An 8,620-nucleotide genomic window follows, 5' to 3' on the forward strand; every position below is an offset into this window, starting at 1 on the left:
GCTAGACCAGACTCTACTAAGTGAATTAGTGCTGAACTATCAGCACTTACCAGAGTTGCAGGATTGCAGGAGAGTTGTCAGATTTCAGTTAGACAATAAAAAATTCACTTTTTCATCAGTAATAACTCTTTCAGAATCAGAATGTTGTTATTTTATGAATCGGAATTAAAGAGAGCAAATTTAGTAGCAAACCTTATTAAAGAGAGTTTAGATTCACAGATAGGACATGATACAGTTTTAGGGAGATGGAGCTGAAACAGATTGGACAAGATAGCATTTACAGTATATCACAGTCTGAGTTATAAATATAGAGTCAATTACAAATAGACCTGTCCAGTATACTGTATATGTATATCAGTGCAACTCAAAACTTAACCTAAAGCAGCGAAGGGAGGGATCACAGACTCGGTAATCTTGAGACAGAATAATAGATCTTCAGTCACTCAGTCTGAGACATTTGAATTCTATAATATGTTGGTGAAACAATCAAACTGTCTTCAGACCAGCCAAAGCAGCCTTTGGACCTACTATACTGTAGATGCTCTATTAGAGTTGTATTAATTTAACTTTAAATAATAATGATAATGATGCAAAGGAACAAGTAAAGGTTTATTCCATGCTGAAAAGAGAAGAAAGAAAACACAACATTTCGGCAGTGGAGCCTTCTAGTGTGTTTTCTTTCTTCTCTTTTCAACATGGAATAAACCTATTACTTGTTCCTTTGCATCCAACGCATGCTGACGCAGCTCCCCACCTGAACTAATGATAATAATCAATTAAGCAAAGTTCTTGGTTTGTGAAAACCCAAACAGGATGCAAATAATGCTAACAGTTCTGTAGAACTGGATTTTTATTATTTTGGTTCAATGTAGGTGAATACATTTTGATCTGTAATTGGTACAAGCACCAAACTGATAACAAACCTGAATGCTTCCTTCTCTTATTTTGTTTTTTTTTTGTAAAGTCATTTCAACTCACCTTGTGTTTTAGCCAGCTTGAGAGCAAGGCTGAGTGTTGCTGACATCATAATTTAAATTGTTTTTACTAATATTTGAGATTTCTGATCACTGCCCCTAAATCTACAACATTTCTTAGATTTTTTAAACATATTGGTAAATTCAAGTTCAAATTGTATATTTGAATGTCATAAAAATTAAAGCTGTTTAAGATTTTTTAACCACTGATATTACTTAAGAATGAGCCCAAAAGTGCAGTGGATGTAAGGAATCATCTGGACCGCTCGTTGACACGTTGATGCAATTTTAAAGTGGTTCTGAATAACCTGACATTGAGTGGGAAAACTATGATATACTATGTAATCACATGATATTGAAGGTCTTTGACTGTTTTAAATATGCATGCGTACATTTATGCCTCTGTAATGTTTTTATGATTAATTTTGATCAAATGCCCTCATTCACGGCTCAACTATAGAATCTGAATGCCCCCCCTAAACTGATTCACTTACATTTCTTAAGTGAAGTCACTCCTTTAAAAATAGGTTACCTAGAATCTAAATGCTTTTTTACCATGGATATAACAAGTCTATAATCAAAGGCAAAAACATTTTGAATTTAATTATGAGACTCATCAGTAAAAAAATCAAGACTCAATTAACTTCTTTCTTGATTTTATAGATGTTACAAATACACTACTGACGTTAACTGAAAGATAGATGTTATATTTTTATTTTGTTCCAGTAATCATTATTACTGATAAAATTATGTATTAAGCATAACTTTCTTTAAAATATCAATATCCGATTACCAAAACATACTTCTTTACAAAATATCTACTGATTTAAACTGATTTGTCGAGATATGACTTTTTGACTTTTCCTGTTCTGGATGAAAAAGAAAATGAACAAAATAAATTACACAGCTTATGGTCACATTGGGCTTTGATGAAAAGCTACTCAGTAATTACTGCACTGAAATACTTAAGAATGAGTCTATAAGTGCAGTGCATGTAAGGAATCATCTGGACTTTTCTGTGCCAGTTCCCTCTCATATTTACCGCTCGTTGACACCATGCAATTTTCAAATGTGCGGATGAGTAAAATAATTACAGAGTCGAGGTAAATGATCTGGGCTCAAATTCTGATTGTGTTAATTGTCAAAAACCCTTGAATCAACCCATTGCAGTCAATGGTCTTTAATGTGAAATTAGTGGCTCTTGATAACTTACAGTCCGCAGCAATTCTGCAGTCATCAAGCCTAATGAAAAGTAAAAGGACTTGAATGCATTACTTCAGGCTTATTATAATGCTTTTTAGCTGCATGGATTTTTAAGTGAATAACTTAATATATTCAGAATGCCTCTTCTAAAATTCTGCCCAGATGCCTTGTCCTATAGTAGTAGCCTCTATATATTTGCACAAAGTATCTTTTTCCCCTTTCTGTCCTCTAACTCTCTGCTTCTGCTTATGGTGAGAATAGCTTTAGGCAAATTCATTAAGATCCACAAACATGTCATGAAGTACAGTAATTAGCAGCAAAGCATTTAGTAATGTATTACTCAACAGAATGAGTAAAAAAAATGTGAATACATTGATAAAAAAAACATTAAAATCAATCTAGCATATTCATAAACCCTATATTTCTGCTTGTTAACATGTGGATTCAAGTCATATGAAAGTAGACCAAAAAGTCTAATTGCACATTATTTCAGGGTAAAAAGCAAATTAATGAAAAAGGCTATTTCTTTGTTGTTAGGTAACCTTCAGAACATTTAAAACAGGTCATTAAAAGAAGGAGAATATTCCGCTTTTGAATAATTTGTGTATTGAAGGTAAAGCAACCTAAAATTAAAATGATTTTGCATTTCATTTTTTTAAAAGACTTAGAAACAATTGTGCCTTAACGCTGCTAATTTAAACACAGAATTGGGACCGGAAACAGAAAAGATAAAAGTGACTGAAGTCTTTAAAAGCCCTCTTGTCCAACTTGCTTTTCACCAGCCTGTCCCTGCATGTGAAAATACTTCAGTTTGATCTGAAGACCATTCTAATAAATAATCAGATGGGAAAAAAAAAAGCTTTCAGGATTTTTTTTTTGGTCGGCAGCTTTTTAAAAAAAAAAGCCACGAGTTTTGAATGAATGTAGCTACATCATTTTTTTATTGATTAGAGTAATCAAGATAAAAAGATAGCTAGGTTAAGAGAAGTTCAGCATATCATTAAAGATAACAGTCAGTTAATTTCGTTGCAGTGGTAATGGTGGTAGCAGTGAAGAGTTCATTTGCATGAGATGCTAGGCCCAGTAACAAGAGGACAAAAATCACTAATTAGGATTGCGGAGTGTCTCCATTCGCTTCAAGCACCCTTTGAGAGAAGTGATGATGCAGAGACCCCACTTTAATGTAAATCCAGGGAAGGGCATAACAATTCAAAATGTTCCAAAAGGAGTGATTATATTAATAAAATGACAACCAGAATATTAGGTTTTTCTACTTCTCCGAGAGGCAGACATTGATTTTTTAATTGATTAACTTCCTATGTCTTTAGGAGTGATACATTTAAAGAGAAAGGAGACAGTATGGGCTATATTTATTAAATAATAGCCCCATTAACCAAGCAACCTAAAATCATCTCTAGCCAGCATTAAATGACAGTGTATGAACTGTGTATTTAATTGCAATTCTTATTTTTCATAACAGCTGCCAGTTTTAATTGTAAGTGAAGTTTTCTGACTTATTGGTAGAGTCATCTTTTGCACACCTTATTGTTTACGCCAACATTAATCAATAGATAAAAGATTAATTCTACTTAACTGAGTTGTGAAATGGCCCAATTCAGTGTTTTCTCTCGGGAGATTCCCTAAATGTTACAATAAAGTGTGGGTTATGCCAGGACACAGCCAGGCAGAGTGTCTCTGCATTAGTAATGCGCTGGTGAAAAAGTCAAGGATAGAAGGACTGGGAACTAAAAGAAATGCTGTGTACACATGCCAGAAAAAAGAAAAAGGCTTCTTAGTCCAGAAGAGAAAACAGACTGGCTTGATAACATTTATTTGCTATATTGTTGAAAACAATTGGATCAATGCATTGGCAGAATATTTTGCAGCAATGCTTATAGTCTACCGTAGTCTATAAAGCAGACGATGAAAGTTAATCCTCAAATTTGCATTGCATTTGTCACTTCAGAAAGCTTTTGTTGAATTGAATTCTAGACCTCAACAATTGCCAAAGGTCAGAATAAACCCCCACATGTAGCGGCAGTTAACGTTATATTAAATTCGAATACCAAAAAGCACAGGGGCTTCAATTTTGTGTATCTTATGGGGTTATTCCCTTAGCATAACTTAAAACCTTTCTGGTTTAGCATAAATGCGGCCCATTCAGGCGAGCTGAAGAAAATAGCTGTAAAGTTATGCAGAAGTTATTCTTCATCCCCTAGGCCAGCCCTAATCCCCGAAAACCTCATTCTTTTATGCTAGAACTGTGCCTCTTTTCTTGTTTTTTGCTTTCTATACAAAATAAAGTCAGTCTGTATTTAATGGTTATGTCGGGATGTGAGGGGGATTTTGCAAATGCGAGGCCTTTTGCACTGAAATATTGCTCTTTACGTCGTGTGAGTCTACCAACCCACCACGACCCCATATTCTTCTCCTGGTGTCTGACTCGAATGACAAACTAGCTGATTTCTCAGTACATAGCTGGGAAATGTAGTGAGTGATAATAGAGATTTCTCTTTCATTTTTTACGCTTGACTTGGTTATTGTTGCTTTTCTTTTCCCGTGATTCCTCCAGAGGATTAGCTCTGACTTCGCCACTACTGGCGGTCAAAGTGGCCCAAACTCTGGATGACAATTGATGAGGATCAAGGGATTGCCATTCTGCGCCTTAGAACTGATCTGTGCCAGAGAAACTCATCAAGCTGAGGAATAATAAAGGCTTTTGGGGAGAAGAAACCCGCATTCACTTAAAGTGGATGCTCCCCAATAGCCTTTATCGGTAAAAAGGTAGGGTGGGGGGAGAATAACTCCTTACAAATGAATGGCTTTTTAACGGATTACTAATCTTTTTTTTTTCTGGGGGGGGGGTGTCAACAAAATTACATTAAGTTTCCCTTCTGCACAGATTCGTTTGCAACCAGTTCGAAAACATTCTGTTCGTCTAAATACTACTACTAATTAGTCACCAAAGTAATTCTAGATATACAATTAGATAAACATTTTAAATCATACATTATCTTTAATATTATAACCAGAAAACAATGAACTTGCACGGTCTAAGTTTGTTTTTTTACAGTAGCCTACAGTCAGACATTTCAGTGCCTCCCTGAGAAGTTAATCTTTGTTGATAGTATGTTGCGCACTCTGTAAACCGGTTGGCTCTTACGAGCTGAGACTATGAACACAGACGGGATAATTAACAAACACGCAGCCAGCAGAAGCAACACAAAGGCGGCTTTGACTTCCTCACTGCTGGTCGCCTCCAGAGATGGCACAGCGCAGATACCGCTGGCCCAGCTTGCGTCGATCACTTCTCACTGCTCCTCAAACAAGAGCCAGAGACGTCTTGTTTCATAACAAGACTCGAAGCTGACTTCTTTCAGCTCTACTGAACTGAAAATAAAACCTTGCTGACAACCTTCATCGCACAAACAGAACCAGGGTGGGTGTGTGTGGCATTGCTGGGGCGAGAGCGGAAAATAAAGTTGTTCCCTGCAACACAATGTGCCGAAGTCAGCCGCTGAAAGTTCCTCGTGTTGTCCAGGCAAATCAAAATAATCAAAAGTGTCAGAAAAAAGAGACAAAGTCTTTTCTTTTTCCTCTTTTGCATCCTTGTTTGGTTCGATTGCATCTTCAGTCCAGATAATCATTCAGAAATGATCATTTTAATTTGATAAGTTTGCATTTTTATCATTGATTATTGTTGCTATCATGGTGAATTAAACAAGGTAAACTACTTTGAAAAACACACATTTCTTTTTTTTTCATGTTCTTCCAAATGGGTTGTCTGTCTGGACTGGAAGCTGCCTCAGTATTTCAGCTCTCACAGTCACATGCGGTCTCTGACTCTCACAGTGAATCAGCTATGCTGACTGTTCTACACTGAGCTAAAAGCCCTACCTACAGTATTCCATGCTTTATTTCTAAACCTGAAATACAGTTAATACAGCCTGCAGCTGAACTGGTGTGCAGGTATTTGTTTCTCCCTGAACCTAACTTTCCTTCAATGTGTGTTAAGGCTCTCAGGATGTGTGGAAGAGTTGTTTGCTAAGAAGTAGTGCTGATATCTTCATACAACGCTTAAGACTTAGTAGCAGAGAATTTAGCTTTGTTGGTCTTGTTGGGACTGCCTTCAATGTGGTATCCCTTTTAAAATACTCCTATACCCCCTTGTTAGTGGCCAGCTCTGAACTTTTTGAAGAGCAGTTTTGTGTGAGTCAGGGCTCATTCACTCGGTTTCTTTTGTGGGACTTTCTTCTTTTCATTTCCCAGTGTGTTACACCAATTAAAGGACGACGTGCTGTAAATGTAATGGCCCGAGGAGTGATTGTTTTTGACAAGCAACAAAACACATAGATCCACCCCTTAGATTAGGCTGCTGAAGGAGAGGTTCACCCTGGTCAGTTGACTGAATGGTTCATGAACTGTAATTCTGGTAGTGTGTGAAAAGAAAGGTCTCTTTCTGAAAAGGGGGACACGCAGTTTTTAACAGAAGGGAAGGCACTATCGGCCTAGCAATGTCATTGGGAAAAACAGATATAAGGCCCCTCCGTGTTTGATGCTAAGATGATATACAGTAGATTACTGCGCACCAAAAAAATACTTTCCTTGCTTATATTCATGAAAAAGTGCAGTCACAAATCATATGAGGTAGTCCAGCATCAACAGCACAAAAACCATTCAAAACAAAAACACATCTGTGCAAATAAAAATAGTTTGTATTGCTGTGCAACCCAATTAATTCAAATGAACTTTAAAAGCACGCACAAGTCCAAGATAATCCCATACATGAATCAGAGCTGCATTCATATACAGTAGGTGAGAACTGTTGTAGAATATATTGAGCTGGATTCTAAATAGAAGATGCTAAAATAGATTTACTTCAGACAGAATGCAATGACAGGTCAAAATAAAAAAAAAACATAATGTGAATTTTAAAGTCACAAGTGAATACATTTATGTTAACACAGATAACACATAGAATACAACTTTTAATATAACTAAGAAATATGTTATCTAGACCTACATTGACACATGAAGTCACCATTATTCTGATATGTTTTGCTAATGATAGTGTTTTCAACATATTTGCAATGTACTGCACAAAAGAAATTCCAAATTTTTACGAATTATTTTTTACAGTTTCCAAACTTCACTTTCAGTAAGATTATTTTTGGCATGCCTTTTGTTTTTGTTGCAGAAACCCAGGAAACCGAGAGCTATTGCCACTTTTTGGCAATAAATATCGTAAGAGCGAGTCAAGATATTTTTTAACTGTTCACGTACAAACTGTGCAGTGTCAATTGTTTATGGTGCTATACATTGAGTCTTGTTGTATAGTTCTGTTGTGGTTTGGCTTGTTCTAAATATTTATTCCAAGAATTGTGAATGCACGTGGCACTGTTCGTCAAAACAGATTATTACTAACCTATTCAAAAAATAACATTGTAAATTGTACATGAATGCTTGTAGAGAAACTCAAACATACTTACATATGTTATATAATTGTGAAAGAGATGCCTTTAAAAATCACATCATGCTTTTTTAATATCGACCTGTCATAGTATTTTCCCCAGAGTATGTCCATCTTGTATTTATTGTTCAGCTCATAAGAATCTAACAGTTTTAGGATGTGTTTAAAGGTGTATTCAAAAACTACTACATTTTTTAAAGTGTTTCACTAAACTAGATTGATATGCTATTCACTTCTTCAACACCAGTGAATATGTAATAGGAGGTAATCACACTGTTTTCACTTACATCTCAAGAGTGAAACAAAACAACTGTAGATTGCATCTCTGTCCTTTCTGTACTAATGAATGTTGAAACCACAGAACAGAAAAAAGAACTGTTGTACTTGGATACACACATATGATTTTTGAAGTATCACTTCATTAACATACATGCTACTTGACCAAAGCTTTCCAAACTCTATATTGCTTTGTGTTTCAGAAGCCATAGGTAATGTGGTTCAGTGCAATGCTGAAGTGAGTTTTTTGGTCATTTGTCCAATGTGAGAGGCTTCTCTATTATTCACATCAGCAAAGCGAAAACACTTCAAGGTATGAAGTAACAAAGTTTTGTCTGGGAAGGAGCTAAAGGCTTTATTACTGCCTTTCCATGAGAAACAAAACCAGCATCAATTCATAGTCAATAAAATCCAGTAGTTTTGTAAGTTAGATTTTTTCTTCCTGTTTTAACACTTACACTGCTCATCATGTGCCTTCATGTATTTGACTTGTACAAATTTTTGCATTCATAAGACTGGTACAAAATATCATTTGAGTACTTGCTAAAGATTTACACATATACATAGTTTGCAAAAGCAGCATTTTGTATTCACACGTTTAATAAATGTGCTGCCAGAATTTTAAAACAGTGCATGCGTACATAAAAATTAATAACATTATGTGTAGGCAACAAAAGGGTTTCTGTGATGGTGTTCA

The sequence above is a fragment of the Lepisosteus platostomus genome, chromosome 3 (genome assembly GCF_059453375.1).
Source record: "Lepisosteus platostomus isolate fLepPlt1 chromosome 3, fLepPlt1.hap1, whole genome shotgun sequence".
Classification (NCBI taxonomy): Eukaryota; Metazoa; Chordata; class Actinopteri; order Semionotiformes; family Lepisosteidae; genus Lepisosteus; species Lepisosteus platostomus.